This window comes from Epinephelus moara, chromosome 11 (genome assembly GCF_006386435.1).
Source record: "Epinephelus moara isolate mb chromosome 11, YSFRI_EMoa_1.0, whole genome shotgun sequence".
NCBI lineage: Eukaryota > Metazoa > Chordata > Actinopteri > Perciformes > Serranidae > Epinephelus > Epinephelus moara.
Window position 1 is genome coordinate 58401 of NC_065516.1, and position 19975 is coordinate 78375.

A 19975-nucleotide genomic window follows, 5' to 3' on the forward strand; every position below is an offset into this window, starting at 1 on the left:
ACTCTGTATTGTGAATACTTTGACATGTATAACAGTGCTTTAGCACATATAGATGCATCTCAATCAGTTTTATAAACCTTTTACATTGTTTCTTAATCAACTTATGCAGTATAACACTTTTACTTGATTAGGGATTAAGTCTTTACACTACAAATGCCGTAGAATAGGCTCGTTTGAGATGAGCCAGGCCTGCGCAGATTCGATCACCTGCGATCGGCGCACAATGCATGCCGGTTAGTTTTGTGTCCGACTTCATCCCGACTTGCTCTGACGTATTACAAAAGTGGACAGCGACAAAACCGCGAGAGCGAGGCAGCCACAGTTTGTAGAGCCAGGCGCTGCAGTTGCTTTCCACCGACTGCACCGCCTGGCTCTCACCTGATCTAACAGCTGATTGGTTTAGATGTCGAGTCAACAATATGACGTTTTAGATAAACTACTCCTTTTTGTTGAATTTCAGAGATTTGTCTGATTTGAAGGTTTATTCTGTGAACAGAAAACATGTTGTGTGACTGATGGTGAAGTTTAGTCGTCACAGACTGAATACATTCATGAAAAACTATACAGAGTCTACTGTATATTAATATTGGACGGTTTAAATTATTGAAGTATTTAGCAACACAGAGACTTGTGGTCAGTGGGATGTGAGGATTCCTAAAATAACATCTGTACAGATGTGAAGCCCTGACTGTATCTGACTGAGCCTTGATGAAAGCTGTTGTCTAGTATTTTGTTTCCTCTGAAAATATGAACCTTACAGTCAAACACAGTTTATTTAGCCTGTGTAGTTGAGGGGACAGGTCAAACTGATATGATGCTGATTTACAGGAGAATTCATGTAAAATGGAGGATAAACCATGAACATAAACTGCAGATCACCTATAAAGCATTTTCATAAATTAATATATCATAATTAAAACAACTGGAGACTGAAAACAAACTGATATATGGGTCTGATCACTTTTTTAATGAATTGACATCATTCCAGACAGGATGTAAGTGTGTCTGTGACTTCCTGTACGGACTGAAGGCTGCTGGAAACTGCCGGGAAACTGTCCGACTTCACCGCAGCTTTTTGTCACCGCCCCCTGCTGCGGCCGCCTGCTCTCGTCTGCTTTCCAGGCGAGGTGCAGTTAATCTCGAACGAGCCTAATATAACAGAGTTGCGACAACGGAAGTCCAAAATGCTTGTGCGTCACGTGACTCATGTAGACCTCGGATAGTTCCCGGAAGTAAAAAAAAAAAAAAAGTAGTTCCCGGAAGTTACTGGTGGGCCGTTTAAATAAATAATACTGAGAGACAGAACTCCTATTTTTGGTAAGTAGCTGTCAATAACTACATTGCTTTATAATATATGTGTAGCACACCATAAACAGTTACATCTTTATGTTGTTTTTTAAAGTAAAATGTGCTAATATTTGAGGATTATTGTTACTACGGTTAGGTAAGACTCTATTACTCCCAACCTTGGAAATTCACGTTACAGCAGCTCAGAGCTCAGAGCAGAGGTAACAGAAAAAGGATAAAATATTTTTAAAATACAAATTAGACATAATGAAAATAATAGAAAATCCATACACCTTTCACTGAAACAGATACTGTATGCTCATGATTAATAGCTGCACAGGATGAGTGTAATACACATGATGTGTAGTATTTTTACTGTAAAAATATAGGAATTTATAGATATCCCACAGGAAGTGGCAAAATATTGCACACAGGAATATTACACAGTATGTACACAGTGCACAGTTTGAATATAAGGGATGTGGATAAGGATATGTATTTATATATGTATACAAGCCAGTATACGTATATTAATGACACAGCATAATTACATGATAGAAATGTATTATTACACAGCATAACTATGTATAATGTGTATATAATATATATTGTCTGCCTTGTTTAAATATGTTAGTCTTTCCTTACCTTGGTGAAACAGCATGTTGCTTTTATTGCTTTAAATTATTTTTTCAATTCTGTCCTTAGTCTTGTATGGTTGTCAAGAGTAATCACATCCTAACATTTATTGATAATGTAATGATTCTAATGATTTATAACTAATGTTATCTTAATTACTGTAAGTGGGACAGAAGGAGACAGACAACAGGTGACTACCAATGACTGTCAAGTGACAGCAGAATAGGTCACTGGGCTAGCAGCAGCAGCAGTTTATAGACATATATATTTTATGTGTCTTTGTCTTTTTACTATGTACATATTTACTATAACAAATTAATTTCTAATAAACTCAGAAACGTGACTTGGATCTCAAGCAGTTTGTCTGTGCCCTTCCTTCCGTGTTGACCTCTCGTACAGTTTCCACCATGGTGCTGTGTGGGGATGTTCCAGTCGTTTAGAGAGAGACCATGGTGCTGTGTGGGGATGTTCCAGTCGTTTAGAGAGAGAGGTACGCATGCACAATTTCTTCACTGACACAGAGATGAGAATTTTTTTTTTGGCTTAAGTCAGCAGGAGTAACCTGAGACTCACTACAGACTACAACAACAAAAATATGTAAGGTTATTATTCTCAAATACTGCATTAGCACATTTCCACAAACAAATACCACACTATTGGGAAGCTCAGTGTTTGGTTTATTAAAAATAAGGAACAGGGAAAGGCTTGCAAAACCCACAGAGTTGAGACTCAGGGTAAGGGGGTTGTTTCATTGCGGGGTGAGTTCAGGCTCCATTGCATCCCCCTGTTGTTCTTGTGCTGAAAGAGAAAAAAAAAAAAGAGGAGAAATGGTTAGGCACACGTATATATGCCTGGGTCTGACGTTGCCTTGTGAGATAAGGCACAAGTATGACAAGTGGCATCAGTTTTAATTGCATTTGTTTGAAGTTGTCTCATGTATAAAGTGTTCCCGAATACTGTATGCATTCAACCACTATGGGATATGTCTGTGGGTAGACAAAAGTGAGTTGTGTGTGGGAAGTCACTGCAGGCACATTTTGGTGCAGACCAGTTTGCCAAGACCAAAAAGGGCAAGACAAAGCTTAGAGCAGATTTAATTCCCACCATCTTTGTGCATCATGCTGTGAGCGCCCCTGCACCACAATGCACCCCTGGACCTGTAACATCATTGTTATTGCCACTCCTGAACTGTAACATTAATGGTCCTCATCCTGCAGCACTCCTGACACGAGGCACGCAGCATCACTGCAGTATAATTCCTTAAAATGTTTACTTATATTTCAGTGTTGGGTGCTGTTGTAACTGATCAGCACACTGGAAACAAGCAGGTGGGTCTACCAGCTCTGGTGTATTAATTTGCACTTGTCATAGTGACTGACTGGCAAGCCAATTTGCTTTTGTTGTGCTAACCTCAGCATTTGCCTACTGTGTTTCATATGACTGGCTCTCAAATATTCATCCCTATCTCATAAGTTATTAAACTTTGATCCTGTGTCTGGTCGTCCCTGTGTCTATAGTCATCTGTTTATTTGAAAAGGTCTAGGTTATTTACTTGTTTAATATCATCACACTGTTATTTATATAAGCAGGGGATTTTAATACAAAGTTGTAACCACTGTATGTGAATGCGTGAATCGGTCAGATCTGCACTTCAGAGGAGAGCCTTCATTAGACTATGCAATATCGCCCACTACTGGATTTGTAAGTTAATGAACTGTAATTAAAGCTCTTCGTGCCTTGATTAGCCGCTATGAAACAACATGACCCTCTTCTATTTTATAATGCCTATTAACGCTATGTGCCCGAACGACGCATAGTGCGTCCAAATTCACACCTGTTCTTCTCCATTGATTTTCTCCGCGACCGCGTCATAGCGAGAAGCCACGCATATTTCCAACAAGACCAAGTTTTCACAGCGAAAAAGAATGATAAAGTTACACTAAAATGATGTATAACAGACCTTTCATACAGCTTTGCACACACATTACTCTTAGATGGATTACTCGCAAATGCAGGCTCGCACACAAATGGCACTCATATCACATGAAAGCACAGGACGAGAGCTTCCAGATGATACCACACACATCATTGTGCTGTCATCCCATCACGCTGTAAATCCAGATCGATTGTCTACAAAATAAAAACCTGACGAATTTCTTTACAATCCATTATACAGATCTTGTTATCAGTCACTTCATATAGTAAGGAATATCGTATCTTACCATGTCTTAGGCTTGCGTGTGTTTCTCCCTGTCTATCCACATTTGTAGTCCGGCTTTCAAGATGCAAATATCTCTATTGTCCAGTTGACACTCCATCAAACTTTGTATGACAAGACCAGCGTACTTTACCTTTGCACACCCAGACAACAGTAGCCTAATTATGCATGCATGACAGGGCCGTAGTCACCATATACATTGAGGGGGACATGTGTCCCCCCAGTATATAACTGAAACTGAAAAACAACAACAAACTTTGTTTACTGCAAACAAAGTGACAAATATTATCTTGGAGGACATCATTGCACTTGGTTGACTATTTTTCTATTATCTTAGATGTAAATATTGCATGTTTCTTTCAGATAAAACACATTTTTGACTTGTGAATGAGTCAATGGAATTTCTTGCAATAATGAAAAAATACTGGCAATCATGTCCGCCTGGCACAAACCCTGTGAAGTGACAGAGTGGCCCAGCATCATGGTTCTTATATTGCCAGATTCCAGAGAGTCTCCCCTCTTCATATATGGCAGAATATGTCATTTTCCAACTTGCTATGGTGAGATACATGTAAAAATGTAAGAATTTAGTAACATGGATTTGTTTTTTTCATTGATATAAAAATTAATATAAAATACAGGCACATAGAAGGACATGAAATGACAAGATATAGCATGTGTATGTAGCCTTTATAATGACTGTGATATGAGCTTAAAAGTAAAGGCAGTAAAAATACCCCAAAAACGCCTAGGACCCATAGGGTTAATATTATAATATCATAATGACGGTAACTGGTAATATGCAATGTATTACATTTTCAAAGTAACTTGCCCAACACTGTATATCATATATTATATATTCAATATAATTAGTTATATAATTAATATAAAATGCAGTATAATACATATTAAGTATGATTCCTTATCTCTGGAACAATTTGAAACACACCTTGTTAAGTTTTAAGTCTCACCAAGATCGACTCAGCCCTTATCTGCAGCGTCCTTTCTCACACAGTGGTCCTGCAGCATCACTGCTCCTCCACCACCCAGTGCTCCTACAGTAGGTTACAAATATACAAGATTACATATCTAATACTGTTATAGAATATATGTTTAGCATGATCATTTGTATAATACAGTAATATATACATACAACATTTGGTATTTAGAATAATTCCCCATTTAGCCTGGTATGTTTCATTTATCAAAATTACTTATCTTGTGTTTTAAATCTCATTCAGGTCCTCAAACTTCCCTCTCACTTCGCAATCAATGTAATATCAGCTGAGCTGTGACATATTATAGACAGGTATACTCAACAGAATCACAAAGCCTAAAAAACAGATCTTAAGTTACGTTTTTGTTTCATTTCACCACCTCCACTCGACAATCACGCAGTAATGTCATATTTAACTGAGCTAATATCTTACTCATACTGGTTCGCAAAAAATCAGGACTGAAAGCACTCTAACTTCCCAATGTTAGATAAAATGGTTTAGGAGAAGACAATTTAAAACTACCAGGCTGTTCATGGTTAGCATTACCTGTATGGTGTGTACAGTATGCAGTGTCCTAGCCTAATCTGTTATCTTATCTTTTAACATTACATAAATCTACTAATTTAATGGAGGATAATCTGCTAACAAGCTTTAATGCACATGTTAATTTAGATAAATTGTGCTGATAATGTAAATTTGAGTCTTTGTACATCTTACCCGTAAAAAGTACATCACAGCCAGTATAAGTACCAAATGTGTCCGGGCTGCCAGATTTGTCCGGGGTCCCGCGCTAACTGATGACGTCACGCATTATGATTGGCTTTATGGCAGTCACAAATCCTGATTGGTTGTAGCCATGGTTGTGGCTGGTAGTTTGAGGAAATGGTTGTAGAGAGTTTGAGGAGAGAAATAAAAATAATAAATCAAAAGTTTTCTCTTCAGCTGTATGCTGAATGAAGTATTAAAACATTAACCTGACAAGCAGCAAACATTAACCAGATCGGCTTGGTTCGGATTAGCCTTCTTACGAGATCGGCTCAGTTCGGATTAGCCTTCTTTTAAATTAGCATTAAGCTAACGGCTAGCGGCTAATAATAAAACGGCTAAAAAGAAGAGAAATTACTGTTAGATCGGCTCGGGGTCGGAGGGCGTTTCACAAATCAATGTACAATGTTTCACAAATCCAGGGTTAGTGTGTCATATATTTATGTGTAGGCTATCTGTATACAGTATGAAAAATAATAAACATAACAGCATGTCATTGTAACTAACTTTATGTCCTGACCCTGAACACTGGCTGCACTGACCCTTGGAGCAATGCTGTTATGTTTATTTATTTTTATATACTGTACATACACACACACACACACACACACACACACTCACTCACACAGCTTAACACACACACACACACACGCACACACACACACACACACACACACACACACACACACACACTCACACACAGCTTAACACACACAACACACACACAGTTGGTGGTACGTGTTATTTTCAATACAGTGTCTCAATTCAACATAGAAATTAAAATTTCCCCGATCTTTCTCCATCCTTTTCGACTCGTTCGCCATCTGCCACTAACGCTGTTTTCCCTCTCGCATAATGCTGTTTCTCTCGCATTCAAATGCAGCCACTCAGCCAATGCCGTTCGTCTACGCAGCACTCAGCCAATGATAGTATGTCGTGTAATCAGAAGTTGTGGGACCCCGGACAAATCTGGCAGCCCGGACACATTCAGTACTTACACCAGCCTTTTCTGCTGTAACTCCAGTGGGTTGTGTTTGAAGGTGTGTGCCGCCCCTATAAGCGGCTATACTATAAGCAGAGTCGAGCGCACTTCCGCGTTGTAGTTTCCTGTAAAAATGTCCGTGAAAAATCCCCGTGATGTGAAAAATATATGCCGAGCAGTCTTGTGTGACACTGGTGCACGGAGCGGAGTCCGCGCGGTCGTGCTTTGAGTGCACAGGGCTTGCGGACATCCGCTTTTACCGGGCGGACCTCCGCGGAGTCCGCTCCGTCTATGTTCCGCCCGAGTATGCGGTCCAGTCGGTCTCAAAAAAAAAAAACGGCCCAAGACGGAGTACCGAACCGAATTGGTATTACCGAGAACCGACCCAACCCTACTTCTAGCATGTGCCGAACTATTGAGAGGCTCCACGATGCGCCATTGCTGTGAAAAGAAATGGCCCATTGGTGTGAACGGAGATGACGCGACTCTCTCTTCAAGGGCTCTGGGTGAAAGCATCGGCGGCGGGAGGGAGGGGCCAGCAGGGTCCTCAGCCCCTCCTGTAAAATGCTGGGCTCCCCTTCCCTCGAAATATGAATATATATAGCTACAAAAAATAAAGACATCTCTCTGGCTTAGACTGTATGTAACAATCATAGGTAACAATCCTGACAAGAAATTGTATTGTTTATAACATTTTTAAATTATGATGACCCTTGAACTTTGCTGCTCCAGTGTCGCATGATTTGATTGGCTGGATTGCACACAGACGGCACGTGAGATTTGATCTTTGACGTTGCTTGGTGTATTAGCCACTAGTTAGCGAGTTAGCATCATGGACAGCTTTACTTTTGTTATTCCAAAAACATGAGCGAGAGAGGACGCTGGCGGTGACAGCGATTCACACACACCTTACAGCGCTAGCGTGGAGGATAGAGTGATGATGCCAAACGTTGAGAATGAGAATGAAGGGGAGGATGAAGAGAGGAAGAGGCGCTAATGGATCAGTGGTAACGCAGGGCGGAGAGTGAAGGGGAGAGCTTCAACTAGCGCCGTAGCTGCGGTGACGGGTGGCAGGAATCCCAGTGGCCCTGTGGATTTAAGCCAAGACCCAGCAGAGGGACCGAGGCAGCCTCAACTCCAGTCATCCCCGCATTGGACATTTAGATCACGTTAGGAGTTTTAACTTCTCAAGTCTCTATCACGCTGTATGGGCCGTACAATGCAGAAGTAATGCGGAAAATGCATCCATGTGGAAAACCCACAGCCAGGAGTTGAGCTTCATGGGCTTCAACCCAACTTGAGCACGTTTACATGCGCACAATAATCAGATAACTGGGAATAATCAGGTAATGGTCATAATCCAGTTTGACGCGTTTACATGCACTTCAATAATGTGATAATCAGAAAAACCTGGTTTACATGATTCAGCCCTTCAGTTGGATTTTTCCCCAAGTACATGACATAAAACTCAAACTTTCTGTTACAGTAGGTACTCATATCCTTGAAAAACCTTGAAAAGTACGCAAGTCATATATTTGCAAAATAAAGCACTCATCATGCTGACAGCTTATATTCTTACAGTACTGTTTGTTTTTATCATTAACAAATACATGTGAGAGCTTTCTAATGTGTAGTTTATCAATGTGGAGCCTATTTTACATACTTTGGGTAGATTCGTAGTAAAAGTAGGCTACTGCAAAGTGCAATATACAAGTGTGTTGTATATAAACTTGTCACACAAAGTGCATAACATATAAGTAAGATAAAATAAAAGTGACAATTTAAGCACTGAGAATATAAAAATATATTATTTTATGTAAAATCTTTATCTGAAAGGAAACAAAAGCTGTCAGGTTAATGTAGTGGAATAGAAAGTACAATATTTCCCTCTAAAATGTAGTGGAGTGGGAGTATAAAACAGCAAAACCCGAAAGAAACCAGATTAAAGGTATACATGCACGGAATAATCTGACTATTGGGGAAAAAGATAGATGTGTTTATCTGATTTCTCATAATCAGATAATGGCTTTTATCTGATAAAGCCTATCGGATTATGCTGTTTACATGACCACTTGAATAATCAGGTAACTCCAGAAATCAGATAATGATCGGTTTATTAGTGTGCATGTAAACGCGCTTACTGTTACCATTATGGAGAGGAGGACTTAGCAGCAAACTTCTATCTGTGCTGTTTTTTGGATTAACTTTTATGAAACCTTGGAGTTATTCTGCAAATAAAGGCTCACACGTTAAGGATTATGTTATTAATTTGGAGAAGAAAACCTTTCCAGTCCTTTTTTTAAGACATGATATCATCAAAAAGTAAGTTATGAAAAAAATATATGAGGCCGCCATGCCATCTAATTTTATTATGTCTGATGCTGTCACTGCTTTATGAAGGTTATTTTAGGAGAACGTCATTATGTAGAGGTGCTGTTCTGTGAATTTCCTTTATGGAGGTGAACATTATGCACTGTAATTCTGTATAATATCTGTTTTTATATAAATCTTAACACATATTTAATGATTGGGCTAGTCTAACAATATTATTTATGAACAGTAGACCTATTGCTCATGTTGGGGAAAAATAATCCAAGTCAAGTTTCAGGGTTGCTGTATAATTATAATTGTAATAATAATAATGATAATAATAATAATATGTTGTTTCAGAGTTGCTGTATGGTTTGAGTTTTAATCAAAGTCTGCTGGCAAACTGACTGACATAGAGTGGGCCTGTGTCTGTGAGCTGGCCCTGAGCAAATGAAATGCAAGCACCTGTATGGAGTAAAGCAGGAACTGAAAGGATTAAACAATAGAAAAACAAGTCATCTGCTTGATTAGACCAATGAGACAAAATGAAATCAAGAAGAAGAAAAGATAGGATGATGCATTCCAATGTGCAGGGGACTACAGGTGACAAGAATCAGGGGGTAGATTAAGGGGACAGGAAAGGGAAGGGAAGTGACACCTTGATTGGGGGCCTAAGGACAAAACAGATCGGGGCAAGATGCAAGTGTTCTCGCCAACATGTGTTGGAAGCCACTTTTTTCTTCATCACTCATTTGTGGCGGTGTAAAAAGTCATGACTGCTGTTCATGGTCTTGAAGTGTGTGTCGCGTTTCTGGCTGTTACCATGTTTATGTTTACATGAGAAGTTGTTTTTCTGTTTTTGAGGAGCTACAGCTGTAATGATTTTGCATACCAGCCTATTGTCACTATATTCTGATGAAGGGAACACAGATTGTGATGGATGATGAAATGAGGTGAAAATTTACTTTTGGAGAGCACAATGTAGGCTGGACTAGTAGCTCTCTTTTCTTTCTTTTGTGCATTGTCCATTCTGGACTATGTACAGAACATGATGTTATTAGCCACACCTATCTTTGCCTTGCTTTGATGCTATAGAGTGTGTATTTGCTTACTATGATCTTACAGTTACTAAATCAATGTTCCAAATGGGATGCGCACCTGGAGCGGACACGCCGACACGCGCACAGAGGAAAACAAACATGGCTGACCGCCACCCACCTCGCCGTGAGATCCGAACAGGTCCTTCTAATTTAAAAGCAGACGTGTGGAAACACTTCGGCTTCTACAACGTCGATGGCGGAAGCGAACTGGACAAGAGCCACGTTATATGTAAGCTGTGTCGTGCTAAAATAAAATACTTTGGCAACACAACAAACATGAGAAGCCATGTAACTCGATTCCACCCGACGGAGGAGTCAGGGAGACGGCAGGCTGTTGTTGCTGCGGCTACTAGTGGCGCTACCGACCAGAGAACAATCGAGGAAGTAATTAGAAAGCTGCCACCCTCATCAGAAAAGGCGAAGCAAATTACGAAGGCCATCGCAGCATTTATTGCCAAGGATTTGCATCCTTATTCCGTCGTGGAAAATCAGGGATTTTGAGCACTGCTGCATACATTGGAGCCCAGATACACCATCCCATCCCGACGCTATTTCACAGACACGGCCATCCCGACACTCTACCATCAAACCAAAACAGAAGTCATGGCCTCGCTGTTGAAGGCAGGTAGGATCAGTTACATGTGATGCGTGGACGTCTGTCGCCACCGAATCATTTGTTACTCTAACTGCGCATTTTATCTTGTGATTTAAGATACCTGTTGTTACCTTTGGTTCCATACAACAAAGTTGTAACTTTCCAGTTTGCACGCATTTCCGTTTATATGTTTAATAAAATATAATGGAAATTAATTCAACTGTTTCTTATTACAAATACACTGTTTTTAAAAATTGCAAGTGTTGAATGCTTATTCAGTGAGACAAAAAGAAATGTGTGTTGTGAAAAAGTGCATCAATATACATAAATTAAAGATGCATCAATAATCGTTTTATAATCGAATCGTAGCCCCTCAATCGTTATCGTTATCGAATCGTGAGGTGCCCAAAGATTCCCACCCCTAACCACCAGTGTGATTAGGAAGCTGGTAAAGCTGATTTTTTTTCTCTGTTGTACATTTCAGTATACTGAAGGGGTATTATGAATTTTTAGACTAACCTTAGCCAATTTGTATTTGGCTCGTGAATAGAATATGTTTTCCATTATAAAAGGGCCATAAAATAAAATGTATATCGGGGGGGGCACACACCTTCAAACACAAAATCTGAAAAAAGTCATTTTTGGGGACAGTGGCGATTTTAAGACAGAAATGCATGTCAGAGCATGTAGAATACATTTATGATAAAATCTAAATGGGGACGGTCATTTTTGTCCCCATTTGGCAAGCCGTCCCCAATCAACTGGTGTGTATTCTAAAAAATGACCCCAACTTTGGGTTAAGTCAACACACACACACACACACACATACACACACACACACACGCACTGACTATTTTCCACTGTACACACAGACAGGAAAGGTAAAGAAAGGAAAGGAGTAATGCTCCTTTAATAAGAGGTTAGGGCTTGGGCCTACCTTATTTGAAGAGAAGCTCACATCGACAGCCTGTCTGGGATGCAAACAGGTTAATCACCAAGTCATTTAAGTCCGATGATTTTTGGATGATCAACAATGATTGGAAGCTGATTCTAGGAGTATTGGCTGTAAAAAATCTGCCCATTTAGACAATTCCTGCATTTTTGTGACTATTTTAGTGCTGTTGCTGCTATAGGTTCCACCAAAAACGATCAGTTCTAAGGTTCAATAACTAATATTTTAATATTTTCTTTAATTTAATAATTTTCTCGTCTTTATTGTAAAAGATAGGCAGGGCTTAGCCCTGCAAGCCCAAAATACCAACCGTCAATGGTGGTGACAGTACTCCTGGTTTGTTGTGTAACACATTGTGATCTAAGTACTAGGGCTGTCAAAATTGCTCAAAAATGACATTCAAATATTCCTTCTAAAAATAACTCATAGGTTCAAACCATTCAAATTTTTTTTTTTCGCATTATGTCCACAAGAGGGCAAACTAATACAAGGAAACATACTTGTATATGTATTAATACAAGGAAACATAACTACTTGTAGGTATTTTTATTTCAACATAAACGTCTTTGAAAACATTTACATACCTACACATTAAAACACATAAAACAATTATCTATAACATTACGTTATAAACAGCCGCGGACCTCTTGCTCGCCCCCCCTCTCTGACCCGTCATGCAGTGCATTCAATGCAGCGGCCCAGGCCAACGCCCACTCGCAAAGAGGACAGCTGCGGTGGTGTTTTTTTTTCTCTCCACAATCAAATATCAATTTTCACATTCGAAGGTCCATTTTTTTTTTCAAATTCGAATTTAGAATATTCGTTGACAGCCCTACTAAGTACATGAATATATAGATTTTAACAGGATAAAAAACTTTAACATGGATAAAACATGAATTATAAAGGAGAGTAAATCATAAAAGAAGACAATTTTTACAAAGACTAAAACGGTGATTAAAGAAAGGAGCTTGTAATTTTGGAGTGTAACATTTCCTCAAAGATGTGTATACTTTCCTGATGTTTGTAACACGCTGTTATGGACTTGCACTTGAAATGAGGTAATTTGCTGTAACCCTCCAGGTCATTCAGTTGGGTTCAGAGAAATAATATTGATGAAAATAAATGGAAATACTTTTAAGGTCATTTTTTTAAATAAAACCCCTTGACCTGCTGAAAGCTTGGGTGTACAACAAATGAATGCGGTCATTTTCAAGCTCATTTTAAAAAAAAGTAAAGGGTTCTTATGAAGGTGGTGTGAGCTTATATTTTGAAAGTTGTACACATAAGCCATGTGACCTAATGAAACTTTGAAATGTGTGATGATCAAACGACACATCCATATTCATTTGAAATCATGTAACTTAGTGAAAGCTTGATTGATGTGTACTGGCTGCTGTGAGGATATAAGTAACAGCAGGCAGACACATACTAGTTAATTTCAGCGGAGACACTGAGCAGGCCAACATGTATTTGATCGTGTACTGCTGCAGCATAGTTTTAGCTCAGATTTGATTCAAATTCTAAATGAGGCAAAAGAGTTTGACCTGGAAATCTTTACATGTTTTTGCTATCAGGCATTTATTTAGGAAGTTGTAGGAATGAGCCACATGAGCTGGTCTGTTTGGTCAATGTTATTCTGTCAGGTGTGTGTGGTGATGACAAATACCCACAAACATTCAGTGTTTTTCCTTATAAATTTACCATGGAAAAGGCAGACAACATGATTTGGAAGTGGAACTTTGATGGCTTCTGAAATCCAAACTGTTGAAGAAATGAACCCCCCTGTGCCATGGGAGGTTGCTGCTGGGGTGTGAGTGATTGTGTGGTTTTGTTTATGTGTTTGTGTGGGTGACTCATCTGATAAGTAAGTTACTTGTCATACTGCATACTACATGTGCTACAATAACTGAGCACTATGTGTGTATAAGATTACGGTACATTACAATATGTATTTAACAGTCATAATCACAAAAGTAGCAACAGTATTATCAGTAATAAAGGCTGTAGCAATATGTGGGAGATGGAAAACACTGATATAATGTGTAGATGCTGTTTCAAATGGAGATTCTGCTTCTGTAATTTGTCCTTTAAAGATTGTAACCACACACACACACAGACACACACACACACACACACACACACACACACACAGGCTTGTGTCTGTCAGAGTGAAGCCATTGTTAGGCTAATTAATGGCTGCATGTACACTGAAAAAAATAACTCATAAGATTTACTTAAAAAATCTATTGTAAGTATTTGCACGCAAATGCTTTAAGTAAAATTTAATGCTGCAATATCAAGTAACACTCACTTGCCAGTATCAAGTAAATTTTACTTACCAGAAAACATAACAGTTGTGAAGATATTAAGTAAATGTTACTTAATTATATCCAAGTTTTAAGTTATATTTATTTCAACAAATTAAGTAAAGTCTACTTGTTTTTTCATAGGCAGGAACATCATTTTCCTCAAAATTTTAAGTAAATTTTATATATCTGTAGTATTTACTGTTATGAAGTAAATACGTAGATTTTATTTTCTTGTGCTTGACATTTTAATTTACTTGGTTGCATTAAGTTATATTACTCACTAAAATTATGTAATTGTTGCCAATTTTCTTTTGATAAATGTTATCAAATAAATTTAACCAATACTCTATGCATTTAATATATATCACATATCACACAACTAAATTAGAATACAATTAAACCGTTTATTTTTTAATAACATTTTAAACAGTTCAACAAACAAGTACTGTCAACGTAAGTCCACTTGTGGATTGAATTGCCCAATCTTTTATGGGGCAGCCATAAATTTAACATTGGCATGACTGGCATCAAAGAACGAACAGACAGTATTACACAGTATACACTGCATCCAATATACACTATTTAGTATTAGTGCACCTATGCAATGTAATGCAATCCAATACAACAGCTCTGCCATACAATCTACTGTACTTTAACTAAGCCTTTAAAAAGAAAAACATTTTAAGTTGTTGACATTGTCAGAAAGGTGATAATTATATTTATTATTGAAATTGTAGTGGATGGTGCTGGTCTACTGGAGTGCATTATATTGACAAGTGTTCCTAATATTTTGGCCACTCCATTAACATACATAAGGGGGCAAAATATTAGGAACACTGTCAATATAATGCACTCCAGTAGACCAGCACCATCCACCACAACTTCAGTAATAAACATAAAGTCGAATTATCACCTTTATGACAATGTCAATATGTAGATGCTTCATAAAAGTAGAATTTATGGCAGAGCTGTTGTACTGGAAATAAATAATGAATAAATCATGCTACATCCTCAACAAGGGTCCAAGCATGATGCTACATTTTTCTCCTCTAGGATGACAAAGTCATGACATGCATTTAGGAAAGCAACTTCAACTTCAAGGTGTTTACTTTTGGGGACAGTTTAACTCCACCCAGCTCCAGCAAGAGTTTTTGAAAGACTTCAAAAGTGTAGCGCAAAGTGGGACGGTATGCCATGTTCAGGGCATAAATCAGTCCCATGAGCAGTGAGCAAGCTTTCACAGTCAATACTAGTCAATAATAGTCACAGGCCTTCAACAAGGATGGATACATCGACTGGATCCTCATCAGCACCATGGATGACGAGTAATTTGAGGATGTGGTGACTGACATCACTCCAGCTGTCCTCCTGCATACAATGTACAACAAAAAAGAATTCTATTGAGAAACAAATAATAGAATTGCGTGAATCATTAAAAATTACTTAATTATCAGGGAAGAATGAACACAAGAATATCTCTGTTCCTTTGTCTGCTTTCCTCTTAACTTGAACATTAACGCCTCAGTGTGTAAAAATGGTGAGTAACAGTGACATCAGCGGTCAAATTCTAGATTGCAGTGCTCACTCGCGCTCACCCCTGCCGTCGGGTAAGTGACGGTGGCCTTGTAGGACAAAAAGCCTTGCGCAGACAGAGATGGCATCATCCACGAGTTTTTCAAGTTTTTCAGGAGTAGGCCTATCTAACAATGAGGTGAATATTTATTTAGGAATCTAAACCATGTTACGATATTGTAGCGACCGTGCAATAAATGTTCTGTTATAATGTCAATGTTCTGTGAGTTAATGGCATGTTTGGGATTGAATGAGTACAGGTAGTAGGGCGGGGTGCGAGTGTGACGGGGATGAGGGCTGTGTGAGTGCGCGTGCTGGTGTGTGTAGGAGCGAGCTGGAGGAGAGAGCAGGAGTGCACAGTTGGAGTTACAGCTAAGTTCTTGTTTGTTGGTTGTTTTGGTGTAGTTACGGCCAACAGTAACCTGTACTGTTCAGTAATAAATCGCTGTTGCGTCATCCTTTCCACACGTCCTGGCGGACGCTACAATATGTTAGAGCTTACCAGTGATATATAGGTTATCTGTGAGATATAACGTTATGTTAGGAGTGTTTTACTTCCAATTGTTTTGGTAACACGAGCAAACATTAGCACAGTAATGCTAAAATAACACGTTTTATGTGATAGTCACGGCACAGTGCGGCAAATATAGGCTGGTACGATTGTAATATATGTGTCTCCAGAGTGTTCTTCCACAGGAGTTTTTTCCACCTGGAATAAGCAACGCCGATATTCACTCGCGTTTTGTCCCGTCCTCGCTTATCTGATCTTTTTATTTTATTTGGTGGCGTGGTTTCCCTCTTACGGGGCAAAACATATGTGTGGTCCTCCATTTAAAGTGTGACAGAATCATAAAAGTACAAAGCAGGTTCACGCAGAAGCGCCCCGGATTGAGCTTCACCTTCTCTGTCTCCAGTGACGGCAAGTTCTAGGTAAACGCGAAAGGCGAAGTGCGAATATCCCTTTCGGCCACTGTATTCAAATATGGTGACGCGAGAGGGCAGCCTCCAGCAGACCGCGCCCTGCCTGTGTATATATAGAGAAATCATTCTAAGCCTATGAGAAAGCTTCCATTTGTATGTTAGTAAATATATATTTATGAAAGCAATAGTTGATATTTGCTAATAAACAACCACGTAAATTACACATTGTAACTTTAAATAACATTAAATTCTTAACCCGTGTCATTAAAAATTATTTTAAAATTATTAAACCATGCTATACCAAGCAGTCTTCAAAAGTTCCTCTTCTTTCTCGCCAAGGTACAGTATAAGGCTGCAGATCAGATTCACATCTCATCCCAATGCTCTGTTTCTGTGAACAGATTAAGAACATGAACATAACCATTATACATACACAATGAACTGTCAAATGAAGACACAAGTGCATATGTTAGCTCTTGCGATTTACGTGCATGGAACGAGAGCGTGCAGGGGCATTGAGTCTACCAAGTGTGAGGTTTGTGCTGTATACATGTATATGTGTGTGTGAGTGAGAGAAAAAGTAGGTCCATCTCCTTGTAAAAAATATGAACAAGCAAAACAAGCACACCTGACTCAGTCCGTCCAGGAACAGCCTCATCTTGGTCCTCACGACACCTCCCTTGGCTTTCATCAGCTTAATAAGTTTTGGTGTGTAGTGGTCAAGTTTGTGCATGAAGGTTTACTCCAGGGGAATTGTAGTTATTCTCCTGAATTCCTCCTTGATGTGAATGGACAAAAGATTCATAAGTACATCAATAATTAGCCAAATAGTCTGAAGGGAGGGTAAATTCTGTATAGGGCGTTTTCAACCCTGTAGATACCAATGGTGGAATGAACAAGCAAACGCTTTTTTTAAACAATGATCAACGCAAACAAACATTTATTTGGCTTACAATTTTAGACTGGTGAAAATATAGACATTTTATTATGAGTATCGATACTAAAACGGACACGTTTGGTATCTAAAGTATCGGTCCGCACAACACCAAACGGCACAGCCATGCTAACGATGCTAGCCATGCTAACTAGCTGCTAGTCACCATCGCCTGCTGGCGAAGTCTCTTTGTATCCGCACGCTGGTGCTCTCAGAGACCTCAGGCGCTCCAGTCAGTAAACGTGTGTTTTAAAAACTTATTCTGGGGTGTTTTTATTTATACTTAAACAACTGTTCACTCAAACATTCATCGGTATCTCTCCCTCACTCTCAATGCATAACAGTTAACGTTAATTCACAGGCCTCTGACCTGTTGCTAGTTAACGTAACGTTACTTCAATGTAGTGTTGTCACGGTACCGAAATTGGGGCCCACGGTACCATACCAGTGAAAGTATCACAGTTCTGAGTAGTATCACGATACCACAACAAAAATTAGGCAGATGTGCCTTTTGTCATTTATAAAAAGATCACTTTTCTATAATACATCAATGATATTTCAATGGAATAAATTACTTATTGACTTATTCATACTTCAAAAACAGCATCAATAAGTGATTAACATGGCGGGGATCAAAATAAAATAAATAAATAAAATAAAAATCAACCAAAAATCAACCAGCCACCCTCCTCCCCTGACAAGTAAAATGACTAGCTGATTCAGAATTAAAAGACCGAAAGCGAGTACAAGTAGAAGGCTTGACATCAGGAGGCAGGAGGAGAGTATGGAAGATGACAGCTTTGTGATCAGAGACATTAAAATCACGTAATTCAATATTATCCAGGGAGACACAGTGAGACAGCACAAGGTCTAGAGTATGCCCCTTATTGTGAGTTGGATTTTTAACCAGTTGCTCAAGACTGAAAGACTCTAAAAGGGTAATAAAATCTGTGGTAAAACAAGAAGTGGAGGGGCAACAAACGTGGATAATAAAGTCGCCTACGATGAGCACTTTATCATAATCGACCCTAATAAAAGAAAGAAATTCAGAAAACTCTTGAATAAAAACAGTGTTCGCCTTAGGCGGACTATAGACTAACACACATAATATGGCGTGTTGGCCATTTAACAGAAAACCCAAAGACTCAAAGGAGGAGAAAGTATTGAGAGAGACAGGGGAGCATTTATAGTTATTATTAAAGATAACAGCTACCCCACCTCCACGTCCAGACAGTCTGGGTTGGCTGAGACATGAATAGTTAGAGGGACATGTTTCAGTAAGTGGAATGGTATAACCAGGGCTTAACCAGGTCTCCGTGATAAGGAAGAAGTCAATATTGTTAGACATGATGAAATCCTGGCACAAAAAGGACTTGTTTGCAAGGGACCTCACATTAAGAAGACAGAAGACTGCAGCACTGCTATGGATGGCCTCAGTAGTAACAGTTGAAGGGTGAGACTGGTGATGAGCTTAAGTGAAGTCAGGCTTATGTGTTAGAGAGAGTGGGATGGGAACTAGATTTGCTCTTGTAGTCATACAACTGGGTTGCGAGGTGGCACGATTAAATGAGATCCTCATGGGTATGTTTTGGAGGAAGAGATCAGCAGGACCCGGAGAAAGATACTCTTCATTTTGGATGGGAGTGGCTTCTTGAGCAGGGCCATGCTGAGGTATGTATCAGTCAGAGTTAAAAGCAATATGGTTTATGAAATTTTGTATGAGCTGTTTAGTGCCTTTTTGGTTTGGATGCAGGCCATCAGGTTTGTAGAGGTCATGTCTGGTCCAAAAATAGTAGAAGTTACTGATAAAGCCATGCCCAGTTGCAGTGCAAAAGGATTTCAGCCATTCATTTACACTGTATAAATGACTGAAACGTTCAGGGCTCTTTGAAGTAGTGGGAATGGGACCAGAAAAAATGTAGGTTTTACCAAGGCTCTGGATTGTAACCGCGAGAGACTCTAGTTGATCGCGGAGTGCAATTGATTGTCTGATCATGACGTCATTAGTACACACATGTACGATCAGCGTGTGGACAGAAGGGTGGAGGTCTGTGAGCACTGGGGCCAGTTCATTGAGATCTGCAACTTTGGCACCAGCAAGGCTGTAAGTGATTGCGCCTGGGAGCTCAGTGGATCTTGTTATGGAGTCGCCAATTATAAGGATCTCGGGTTGCCTGTTCTTGCAACCACCACTGTAGACGGAGAGTTTGGAGGAGAGATGTTGCTGAATGCCGCTAGCGGCATTAGCTGGGATTACGCACTGGCTAGGAGAGTCGATTGAGATAGATGCACCTGGTGAGTGGCTGCTTCCGATGACGTCATCACTGGACGCCACAGTGACCGGTGCTCTGCTGGGCAGGTGAGACATTATGATATGAATTTTTCATATACCGCAA

General features: G+C 39.4%; 1 long non-coding RNA gene across 1 annotated transcript; it reads right to left on the minus strand.

The window, feature by feature from the left end:
* Nucleotides 1-2581: 2581 nt before the first annotated feature.
* On the minus strand, nt 2582-5197 carry LOC126397891 (uncharacterized). The gene is made up of 2 exons (XR_007570720.1): nt 5091-5197; nt 2582-2721 (listed from the first exon to the last, which is right to left on the minus strand). It is a non-coding gene; the product is annotated as an uncharacterized LOC126397891 (long non-coding RNA).
* Nucleotides 5198-19975: the final 14778 nt, after the last annotated feature.